Here is a 12,684-nt window from a genome sequence, read left to right as displayed (position 1 = left end):
TTGTCCTTTAATGAAATTTTATTTCATCCACATCCATCCAGTTCTTTCAGATATGTGGTCATGTCTTTGGAAGCTAGCAGGTCCCTGTCAGAGGAAAGCTGTAATACAGAAATATGACTTACCTCCAGAGAGTTACTCTGGACCTGTGTACTCGTGGGAGAGGGCATGTATTAATTTTCTATTTCTGTATAACTAATCAACATACTTTTAGGCACTTATCAAACTTATGTATTAGCTGTTCATTTCTGTGCAGAAGAGGTCAGGCACCACTTAACTAGGTCTCTGCTCAGGGTCCAGCCTAGTTAAGGCATTCTCATTGGAAAGCTTGACTGGGAAAGAATCTGCTTGCAAGCTCATTTAAGTCATTGGAAGAATTCATTTTCCTCTGGACGTAGAAATGCATGGCTTGTTTCTTCAAAGTCAGTAGTTTTTTAACCTCACGAGGGTCCTGCCTCTCCTTTTATTTGATTAAAAACAGGCCCGCTCAAGCTAATCTCCCTTTTGATTACCTCAAGTCAATTGATTTTTGTTGTTGTTCAGTCACTAAGTCATATCTGATGCTTTGCAATCCCAATGGATTGTGGCATGCCCGCCTCTTCTGTCCTACACTATCTCCTGGAGTTTGCTCAAATTTATATCCTTTGAGTCAGTAATGCTATCTGACCATCTCATCCTCTGCCACCCCCTTCTCATTTTGCCTTCAGTCATTTGCAATGAATAGACTCTTTGCATCAGGCGGCCAAAGTATTGGAGCTTCACCTTCAGCCAACAGTCCTTCCAGTGAACAGTCAAGGTTGATTTCCTTTAGGATTTATTGGTTTGATGCCCTTGCAGTCCAAGGGACTCTCAAGAGACTTGAATTAGAAAGCATCCAACTGATTAGAGAATTCAGTTAAATTTGAAAAATCCTTTAACTTTTACCATGTAAATGAACATTTGTCATAATTTATTCCCTAGAACCAAGTCACAGTTTGTGCCTGTATTCCAGGGGAAAAGATGATATAAGATAATGACCCAAAGGGGTTGCCTGAGGGTCTGTCTGCCACAGGGAGCTTCTGAGTGCTGCGGGCGCTCTGCAGAAAGTGAGAGGCAGTGGAACTTCCCTCAGCAGAGCGGAGGGGTCCCGAGGAGAGGTGAGCCTGCTGTCCACCAACCCAGCCCCTCCGCGAGCGAGAGACAATCAGACGCGACAGGGGTTCCGTCTAAGCAGTTCTGGTTTATTGGTTTAAGCTCTTGGTTTTTAAAGGCAAGCAAGGAGGGGTTTGTGAGGGACTTTCTATAGTTGCACCAATCACATTAAAGGTCAAATCATCATGTGCCATCATTATAACAGGAGTCTATGGTGATCACGCGCTGTCTACGTGCACAGAAATCAAGAAAACCAATCAAAAGTTTTGACAGACAACTTAGGCCACGCCCTCATCTCTTCCGCCAGGCGCCATCTTAGCTCTAAACTGCAAAGCTAGCCCTTCTTTTTAAAGGTTTCCCATTTAGGGCCCCACATCTCCCCCTTTTTTATTTATTTAAGCCCTCAAGACATTTGTATTGATGTTCTATAAAGCAAGGTGTAAAGCTGTAGGCAGCCAACCTCCAGCCTCGCCAGCCCTTCTTGCGGCTGTGCCTGTCTTAGGTTGCCCTCCTCTGAGGGTCTTACCCGTCATTGGCTATCCAGACACACCTTGGGGGCTAGGCAGAATCTCTCTAGATGATAGGCATCTAGAACTCTTATTTATCTGTCTCGGTTAATCTCTTGAAGGGCTAAATTAATCCAGGGGTTTTGTGGGTGCCCAACGTGGGGCTCCTTTTCCATGACCTGTGCAAGCATAGCTATTTTTTGCTGTAAGCACCTATTGCGAGCTGTGAGATTTTTTTACCTTTAACATTACAACAAGCAGAATAACAAAAACAAGCAAATAGAAGGCATTTTTAAACCAGGTAAATGGACTTTGTATCCAGTCCCATAGGTCCATTGCTCCCTTTTTCACCTGTTAGAGTCTCATTTAACATTGGAAAAGCTGTCAGACAAAAGCTGGGGTATCTCACATCGCAGTCTATGTGCACCAAGACACTCAACGTCTCGATCGCTCCGGCGCAGAGACCAAACTGTTGTTGGAGTCCCATTATGGCGAATCCCAGGTGTTTGAGCTGGTTTGAAATCCTTGAGCAGAGGCAGTGGACATGTTGTTTATAACCTCGATGGTCTGAGCTTGTTAAACTCCCAGCACAGATGCTGACACTGTTGTACCCTCATAGTTGATGGCCTTGTGTGTCGTTAAACCCAGATTTTAAAGATTCTAAAAACTGTTGCACAGCCGTGGCAATGACGAAGGTCAGCAAGGAGAGGATAGGTAATCCGACAATCACCAGGAGCAGTGTCCACCAGGGTCGCCACATCGATGATCTGAAAGGGAAAAAGATCGCCTCAAGAACTTTTTGTTCTTGGGCTCAATATGTGAGTGTCTCTTTAATCTGTGTCAGATTTTGAGATTTAACCTCTCTTGTGGTGTAAATTTAAGATTCCTTGCTGGCACCCATATAGGGCTGGGGTCCCCAATGGGGAATATGCATTCGAATCCTCTTCCCATTGTAAGGAGTGGATCGGGCCCCTTCCACTGGCCAGTGATGGGGTCTTTCCATCTCACTTGTATTTCAGGTTTTATTTCTTGGTTAGACCAATGTTTTTGAAAACATGGTATTGGTTCAGTTTTTGAAAAATTTAAAATGTTTAGAGTAAAGAGTGCCATTCCAAGTTGCTGGTGAGGGCTTATTCCCCCTTTTTGTTTTTGTAATTGAGCCTTTAAATTTTGATGGTGGCGCTCAATTACGGCTTGTCCCTGGGGGTTATGTGGGATTCTGGTGTTATGACAAATGTGCCATTGTTGGAAGAATTTCTGTAAGCTCTGGCTGATGAAGCAAGGGCCATTATCTGTTTTTATTTGATGGAGAAGGCCCAACATCACAAAACATTGTAAAAAATGGCTTTGAGCATGTTTTGCTTTTTCTCCTGTGTGGGCGGTAGCCCAACAGGCATGAGAGTAAGTGTCAATAGACACAAAAACATACTTAAGTTTTCCAAAAGGAGAATAATGGGTCACATCAGTTTGCCACAGCACATTGGGTTTTAGCCCTCGAGGGTTTACTCCTGGGGGCTGTAAAGGCGGTACCTGTAAATAAGGAAGACAGGATTTACAAGTATGTATAATTTTCTTTAATTCTCTAATAGGGATCTGTGGAAACCTTTTATATAGCCCTCTCCAATTTATATGAGTAAGATCGTGAAGATCATAGGCATCTTGTAAGTTATAAGCTTGGATTGTAAGGGAGGCCGCTCTATCGGCCAGGGAATTTCCCATTGTTTTTCTGATTTTGAATTGGGGGTACCCGTATCAGTGACATGTTTCTCGCTCCGTGAAAAGCAGAGCTTGAGGGTCGAAATGATCAGACAGAACCCTAAGGGGGGGCTCCTCACCGTATTGAGCCTCTCGCTGCCTAGCAAGGGTTTGTACTTGATCCCAAGTGTCCCAAGAGAACAAATTGGCTGAAGCAACCCAGGGGGCCAACCGTACAATGGTCCCCCAGACCTTAATGGCCTGAGCGTCAGAAATCTCAAGTCCCCTGCTTATGAGCATATATCTCAGTGCCTTTAGCGCAGGCTCATCAGACTTCCCAATGTTATTTCCCATACTACCGAGAGAGAATAGAAAGAAAGTCACTGAGGACGACCACCAAAAATCCTACCGGGAGTGGTGGCGGCCAGAAAGTTGGGCTTATGGTATGCTTTTGGAACTGTTTATGTGCCTGCGTCATTGCATGGAAGTTTTCTTGCTGGGGGCGGGCACCCTACAGGTTTCTAGCCCGTTCTGTGACCTCCTTATCCTGTCATGGGAGTCTTCAAGTGGCAGGTGCCCTAATGGCCTTTAAGTGCCTGACCCGTGCCCACAGGGAAGATTCTAGGCCACGTCCTCAGGTAAGAATGATTAAAGGGGAGTTTCACCCGGTCAGGCTCTAGTTACTGAGGCTTACCTGTTGCGGGGCCTTTAAAGTCCCCCAGAGTGTAGCCCTAGCCGGGACTCGTCAATTACCTCCACAACCATTTGCCTGTTCACTGAAACTCTGGAAAAAGGAATTAAGGACAGATCAGAAAAGAAGAAAAGAAAGAAAATAAGTCAGGAGAGTTTTTTGCCACTTCCCTCAAAGCAGAGGGGGGCCCACCTTGAAATCCGGATTACCTTGGGCGATACTCCTCTAAAGGGGAGCTCCGCGCTGCGACCAGCCTAGGGTCCTTCGTCGCTCCTTCTTTCAGAGCCACACAGTGACACCACCTCTGTCCGTCTGCTTCACGCCCCACATTGGGCGCCAGTTTCTGCGGGGGGCGCTGCGCAGAAAGAGAGAGGCAGTGGAACTTCCCTCAATAGAGCCGAGGGGTCCCAAGGAGAGGTGAGCCTGCTGTCCGCCAACCCAGCCCCTCCGCGAGCGAGAGACAATCAGACGCGACAGGGGTTCCGTCTAAGCAGTTCTGGTTTATTGGTTTAAGCTCTTGGTTTTTAAAGGCAAGCAAGGAGGGGTTTGTGAGGGACTTTCTATAGTTGCACCAATCACATTAAAGGTCAAATCATCATGTGCCATCATTATAACAGGAGTCTATGGTGATCACGCGCTATCTACATGAACAGAAATCAAGAGAGCCAATCAAAAGTTTTGACAGACAACTTAGGCCATGCCCTCATCTCTTCCACCAGGTGCCATCTTAGCTCTAAACTGCAAAGCTAGCCCTTCTTTTTTAAGGTTTCCCATTTAGGGCCCCACACTGAGTTCTACCTGAAGGTATTAATACAGTTGAAGAATGACTTTACCTGCCAATAGAATCTCAGTAGATGCTCTTCAGTTCAGTTCAGTTCAATTGCTCAGTTGTGTCCAACTCTTTGAGACCCCATGGACCGCAGCACGCCAGGCTTCCCTGTCCATCACCAACTCCCGAAGTCCACCCAAACCCACGTCCATTGAGTCGGTGATGCCATCCAACCATCTCATCCTCTGTCGTCCACTTCTCCTCCTGCCCTCAATCTTTCCCAGCATTAGGTTCTTTTCAAATGAGTCGGCTCTTCGCATCAGATGGACAAAGTATTGGAGTTTCAGCTTCAACATCAGTCCTTCCAATGAACACCCGGGACTGATCTCCTTTAGGATGGACTGGTTGGATCTCCTTGCAGTCCGAGGGACTGACAAGAGTCTTCAATACCACAGTTCAAAAGCATCAATTCTTCGATGCTTAGCTTTCTTTATGGTCCAACTCTTGATCTTCGTTTTCTGAATGTTGAGCTTTAAGCCAGCTTTTTCACTCACTTCTTTCATTTTTTTTCACTTTCTCTTCTTTCACTTTCATCAAGAGGCTTAGTTCTCCTTCACTTTCTGCCATAAGGGTAGAGGATCTTAATCAGCTATAATATACGGTTCTATTTATATTTGAATAAGACATATAAACACATGACTCTTTGTGACCTTTTGAACTGTAGCCTGCCAGGCTCCTCTTTCCATTGGATTCTCCAGGCAAGAATACTGGACTGTGTTGCCATGCACTCCTTCAGGGGATCTTCCCAACTCATGGATCAAGCCTGCATCTCCTATGTCTCCTGCATTGCAGGTGGATTCTTTACCCACTGAGCCAGCAGGGAAGCCCTTATGATATAAGGTGGGAATCAAATCAATAATGAATTATTCACATATACTCTATGAAAATAAGAAACTTTCCAATAACCAAAAGGATTTAGCTCACCTAAAGTTTTCGCTCACCTAAAGGATTTAGCTCACCCGTTTCTAATTGGGGGCAAAATTTCTGTAACATATGTCCTTTTATATAAACATACTTTTATAAAAACCCAATATAGTAACTTCTCACATTGTAAATGTAAAGAGGTTACAAAATATATCCATGCTTTATGTCCTAGAATACATTATGTCCTATGAATGAGTTTGGAATCCAAATTTTCTTGAGTTAACATTCAATTGTTATGCTCTGTCTCCCTTCCTTGAGTTATATTGTCTTTGTGGTGAGAAAATGAAGAGGTCATAAACAGAGTTTTATAGATATAAAAATATGATTACTTTATGAACAGAGAGAAAATAATCTTCAGAGTATTATATGAACTGAACTACAGAAGTGTTAAGCTAAACTAGGCATAGGACCAGATCTTGGTTAGTTATTGTAATATTTACTGCAGCTGCTGCTAAGTCGCTTCAGTCGTGTCTGACTCTGTGTGACCCCATAGACGGCAGCCCACCAGGCTCCCCCGTCCTGGGATTCTCCAGGCAAGAACACTGGAATGGGTTGCCATTTCCTTCTCCAATTCAGGAACGTGAAAAGTGAAAGCGAAGTCACTCAGTCCGACTCTTAGCGACTCCATGGACTGCAGCCTACCGGGCTCCTCTGTCCATGGGATTTTCTAGGCAAGAACACTGGAGTGGGATGCTGTTGCCTTCTTCAATATTTCCTGCATGCCCATTATATACCAGCAGTGCTTTAGGTTCTGAGAATACAAATGTGGTATCTTTCTCATCAGTGTTGGGTACCAGCTGTTTGTGAGACATTTATTAAGTTAACCTTAAAAACACATTTCAATATGCAGTAGGTGCAGACAAGTATTGTTTGATTCTACTTTCATGATAACCTAGAATAGTCAAATTCATAGTCAGAAAGTAGATTGGTAGATGCCAGGGGCCAAGTGAGGGGTGGGGAGGGAGAAGGGGAGTTAGTGTTTAACGGGGGCAGTTTCAGTTTAGGAAGGTAATAAATCTGGGAGATGGATGATGATGAGAGTTGCACAACAATGTTTGTACACTTAGTGCCACTGATCTGTACAGTTACATATGGTTTAAAGTAGTATATTTTATATTATGTGGCTTTTACCACAATAAAAAAAAATTAAGAAAAAAAATGCTTTGGAACCTGGTTTTTGACTTTTTGAGCCATGTGATCCTGAGCTAGAATGAGGATTCCTTCATAACAAATTACAGAGCTTGGGTAAGTCGTTTAACCTTGCCAAGTCCGTGGATGGTGTCTTAGTACTCATCTCACAAGACTGTTATGAAGTTAAAAAGAAATAATTCATCCCGAATGCTTAGTACCCTGCATATAATATAATGATCAATAATTGTCAGCTAAAGAAAATAATTATGGGTAGGATGATAATAATAACAATGATAATAATGATAATGAGCCCCAAATATGAAATTTAATGCTCTCTGAAAGAAGCATACAAAAAAAAGGTTACTAAAGTGTGAAATTTTGATAAGAAACTTGTGGTGAGTCAGGAATCAACCTGACCCACTGATGCATATTGCTGTCTAACCTTATTTCCAGACTTATACAAGAAACAGTGGATTGAACTGTTGGTCTGTGCCACATGTAGCTTACCAGAGTCCATACTCACATTGTGTACTTGTTTTACTGTATCTGCCTGGGCATTTAAGCATTTTGAGTCATTAATCTTGAAGCTAGAAGTGATGAAGTGTTTTCACTTAGTGCCTAGACTTCTAGCACTGTGAAAACATAAAGAAGGCCAGGCGAAGATGTGACTTTATTTGAAGAAATGGTATCTTGTATGCACAACCGAGGAACTCTCAGATTCTTATAACAATGCAATACTCCAAAGCTGAGCTAACAGAATATCATACAGGAAAATAAAAATTTACCCTAGCTAAAAATCTTATATTATCAAAAAAAATCAACCTCTAATTTTCAAATATCTAGAAAAACGTTTTTCTCCTCAAATCACATCAGAATAGCATAAAATATACAAAGTTTAAAAGCAACAAAGTATATCCTCCATCTACCACTAATTACATTTATTTGAACAGTGAAAGTCTACTGGATCTTTTAAAATCACCTATTAGGGCTTCCCAGGTGGCTCAGTGGTACAGAATCCACCTGCAAAGGCAGGAGACTTGACTTAGATCCTTGGGTAGGGAGAATCCCATGGAGAAGGAAGTGGCAACCCACTGCAGTATTCTTGCCTGAAAAACCCCATGGACAGAGGAGCCTGGTGGGTTATAGTCCATGGAGTCGCAGAGTCAGATACGACTGAGCAACTGAGCATGCACACACACAAACTCTAAGGGACTGAAATAATGTTGACATTCTTCACAGAGTTATGAAACCAACTTCCAGTTAGAGCATGATGTGTATTGGTTATCAAAAAACTGACATACTTAACTACTTAAGATTTCACATGCTTGTACAGGTAAGACATATTTTTGTGTTACTAGTATTGGTGTTTCATTTGATTTATCAAAAGGCACATACAAACCTGTAAACTTTTATTTAGAATACTGGAGCTTTATGATAAAATATTTTGTGTGCTGTTTTGTGTGTTTATGATAAAATATTTCGTGTGCTGTTTCATTTACATGAAAAATTCTATGTAAAAAACACTAACAATTATTTTAGCTCTAAATAGTAATGCTGATATGTTACTTACTTTGCAAATCATGTCAGTCAATGTCAATCAATATGAAAAGTGGTCAGATATTTATTTGCTCATTAAAAACTAGGGAGATTATATAGCAGAGTCATATAAAAATGTGAGTTTAGATGGAACTTCCTATCAGCAACTTCAAGCACCTTGATCTGCATAATATAAATATGGTTTTGACTAATCACAGTTCCCTGATAGCTCAGTTGGTAAAGAACCTGCCTGCAAGGCAGGAGACCCTGGTTCACTTCCTGGGTCAGGAAGATCTGCTGGAGAAGGAATGGACAATCCACTACCCAATCCACTCTTCTTGGGCTTCGATTGTGGCTTAGCTGGTAAAAACTCTGCCTGCAATGTGGGAGATGTGGGTTTGATCCCTGGGTTGGGAAGATCCCCTGGTGAAGGGAAAGGCTACCCACCCCAATATTCTGGCCTGGAGAATTCCATGGACAGAGGAGCCTGGCAGGCTACCATCTGTGGGATCACAAAGAATCGGACATGCCTGAGCGACAACACTACAATAACGCTAATGTCATATGGGCATGCTAAGGCGCTTCAGTCATGTCAAACTCTGTGACCCCATGGATTGTAACCTGCCAGGCTCCTCTGTCCATGAAATTCTCCAGACAAGAACACTGGAGTGGATCTAGTATTCCTCCTCCTCCAGGGGAATGTTCCAGAGCCAGGATCAAACCCGCCTCTCCCATGTCTACTGCATTGGCAGGTGGGTTCTTTACCACTAGCACTACCTGGGAAGCCCAATAATGTCATATATTTATATGTAAACTACTTTTGTAGCTTCTGAAATTGATTATTTTGTTTAATCTCCATGGCCTCCTCTAAGGACAGGATGTCATTAAGTGAGATTGAAAGCTTTATTTTAGCAATTCTGGATACAGATATTACCATTAAAATCAGAAGAAATATATATGTTACAAAGGAAAAGTGATAGTTTTTCACTGAGAAGATAAAGAATAACTCTCTTTGTATATTGTAATTATAATGAAAAGTGGCCTAAAATATTCATTTGGGTGGACCATCACAACAGGTGAAATTGTAAGTTGCTCATGATGAACCATTGATCCTCCAGTGTACATAGGAGGAAAGCAACATGGAATGGTCAAGGATATGACCTACCATGATTGTACCGGGTAAAGTGTTAATGAAAGATCCAAGACATATCTTGTAATTCCCACTACACAGATAATTTTTTTTTTTAAACTGGCGTGATGCTCTGTTTACTCCTTAAAAATAGGGTGACACTAGTAAGTTTTAAGTACTTCTGAGGTGACTCAGTGGTAAAGAATCTGTCTGCCAAATCAAGAGACACAGATTTGATTCTGGGTCAGACAGATACCCTGGAGAAGGAAATGGCAACCCATGACAGTATTCTTGCCTGGGAAATCGGGTGGACAGGGGAGCCTTGCAGGGTGCAGTTCCGTGGAATTCCCAAGAGTCAGGCACAACTTAGTAACAATTACAACTAAGTTTTAATGCCTATGCTTAATGAATTAATTTCCTATTTATTTTCAAAATGTGCTGAAAAATACATGTGTTATGTGATGCTTAGTCACTCAGTCATATTTAACTCTTTGCGACCCCATGGACTCTAGCCCCCCCAGGCTCTTCTGTCCATCAGATTCTCCAGGCAAGGGTATTGGAGTGGGTTGCCATGCCCTCCTGCAGGGGATCTTCCCAACCCAGGGATTGAACCCAGGTCTCTTGCATTGCAGGCAGGTTCTTTACTGTCTGAGCCACCAGGGAAGCCCAAGAATACTGGAGTGCGTAGCCTATCCCTTCTCCAGGAGATCTTCCTGACCCAGGACTTGAGTTGGGGTCTCCTGCATTGCAGATGGATTCTTTACCAGATGAGCTACCAGGGAAGCCTGAACAATGCATACCAGTGTGTAAATGGCATAATGCAATAAACCAAACAAACAGAATTTAAAAAAAATAAAGTTTTACTTCCATCATATATTGCCTTCACAACTCTGTCATTTCTAACTTAATTATCCCTTAATGGTGTTTGGTCATATATCAGAATTTTTCTGGCCACTTACAGATGCAAAAACTTTCTTTAAGTCTGGTAGAGATTACTGAATTCAAAATCCAGTTTAATCTATTTCTATCTTTACCCCACTCTTGTCCCTCTTATTTCTTCTCTTTCCCCTCCATACCTGAAGTCCCAACAGTGCCTGATATGAACCCTCATTATTTGACTGAAAGGACTGAGGTGCAGTCATTATCCCCTAGACTCTGGCCTCCAAGACTGGATATTAGGGACGAGTGTTGAAGGAGATAGTGCTCATTTTGTGGAAATGAGCATATATTTTTGTGTTGGAGGAATTTTCTCACTTTGTTCTTCTACAGTCTGCTTCCATCAGAGGATTCTAGTCATGTGACATGCATGTTTTTCAGGAGGTGTTAGGTTTCTGCCTGACATTGCCCTACAATTTTGTTTATATCAGTGTACTATGGATAAGTGATATAACCCCAGAATAAAGTATAGAGAAGTTAGTCCTATGTGTGTGTATCTAGTTCTTATGTCTGAAAGCTTGGATTTTGACAGATTTTTATCATATATCTCTGAAAGGAGATTTTCTGCTTGTTAAAACATTAATCCTCCTGTCTTCTCTAGTTCTCTCCACCTGGGTCAATGTCCAAGTAATTGTAAATAAAACCCAAGAGCTGGATCTACCCACAGAAAGAAGATGCTGTTAATTTCTCATTAATTTTTGTCCCTCCAATATTACTTGAAATATAATAACCTATAAAATAAAGAATATAGCACACTCTAAATATATATTTAGATAAACTGATTATTTGCAACCAATAAATATGTTTTAGCTATATCACTTATGTATATTTCTGTATATGTGTGTATATATATAATACATATATCTATGTATTATATGTATGTGTGAGAGTGAAGTCGCTCAGTCATGTCCGACTCTTTACAACCCCATGGACTGTAGCCTACCAGGCTCCTCCATCCATGGGATTCTCCAGGCAAGAGTACTGGAGTGGGTTGCCATTTCCTTCTCCAGGGGATCTTCCTGACCCAGGGATCGAACCCGGGTCTCCTGCATTCCAGGCAGACACCTTAACCTCTGAGCCACCAGGGAAGTCCATGTATGTGTGTGTGTGTGTGTCTATATATATATACATACATACGTTTAATGTCTGGTATATAAGACCAGACTTCTGGTATGGAACTAAATCACATTGATAGAGTAATATGCTATTAATAACATCAGAAATTTTCCAGAAGATGTAAAATGATGGTTTAATAAATAGATGTTTATGTAGATATTAAATCTTTTTTTCTCACTTCATTTTATATTTCTTTACTTTCTAATTATTACCTTATATCTGTATATTTAATCACATTCAATCCAAACAAATTTTCTGTTAGATATATCCCTGGAAGGGTCAGATTATGAAGAGGAGATTATTTACTTCCTCCTAACAACTCCTATGTGTTACTATTAAAAACAAAATTTAAGTGAGTCAAGTGAGTGACATGAAGTACGAATCTGAATTTTTCTGTGATATCAATTCTAATACATGTTAAGAATTATTATGTATCAGATTACATCATGGAAATGTTTTCTTTGAGGGGATGGTGGAGTGTTGTCTAAGAGTGTACTTTTTATGTACTATGTACTTCCTTGGATTGTCTATAGAGTAGAAAGACTCTGTAATTCACTACCCAAACCCAGACATTTTGAAGTATGAAAAGTATAAAACACTAATACTCCTGTCAGGATGACAAGGATAAAATGAGATCTTCTAGGGAAGACTAGGATGTGGCTACCTTACTGAGAAATCCAGCACCAAAAATAATAGGTTCTTTCCTGCATCTGTCCTCTGACATCTTTTAACAAATATTTATTTTTATTCATTTGGCTGCACCTGGTCTTAATTAAAGTAGGCAGACTCTTTACTTATGTTATGTGAACTCCTAGTTGTGGCTTGTGGAATCTAGTTTCTTAACCAGGGGTCCAGCCAGCTGGTCTGCATTGGGAGCTCAGAGCTTTAGCCACTGGACCATCAGGGAAGTCCCTCCTCTGGCATCTTAAATGCTGCTCTGATGACTTGATGCTGGATAGGCTCCTCACACCTTTGTGTTTCTTTGGTCTTGACTTGCACCTGACGTACTCTCCTCCTTGGTTCATTATTGGGCAAAACTTCCTTGAGTATCCTACTGCTTCTG

At 41.6% G+C, this 12,684-nt stretch overlaps 1 protein-coding gene across 3 annotated transcripts in view; it reads left to right on the top strand.

Moving 5' to 3' along the window:
* The window catches only part of CDH18 (cadherin 18), a 602,757-nt gene that overhangs the window by 135,014 nt on the left and 455,059 nt on the right, over positions 1 to 12,684 (top strand). The window lies entirely within an intron of this gene.

This window comes from Oryx dammah, unplaced genomic scaffold (genome assembly GCF_014754425.2).
Source record: "Oryx dammah isolate SB20612 unplaced genomic scaffold, SCBI_Odam_1.1 HiC_scaffold_20, whole genome shotgun sequence".
NCBI classification, from domain to species: Eukaryota; Metazoa; Chordata; class Mammalia; order Artiodactyla; family Bovidae; genus Oryx; species Oryx dammah.
This window is presented reverse-complemented; position numbering and strand designations above follow the sequence as displayed.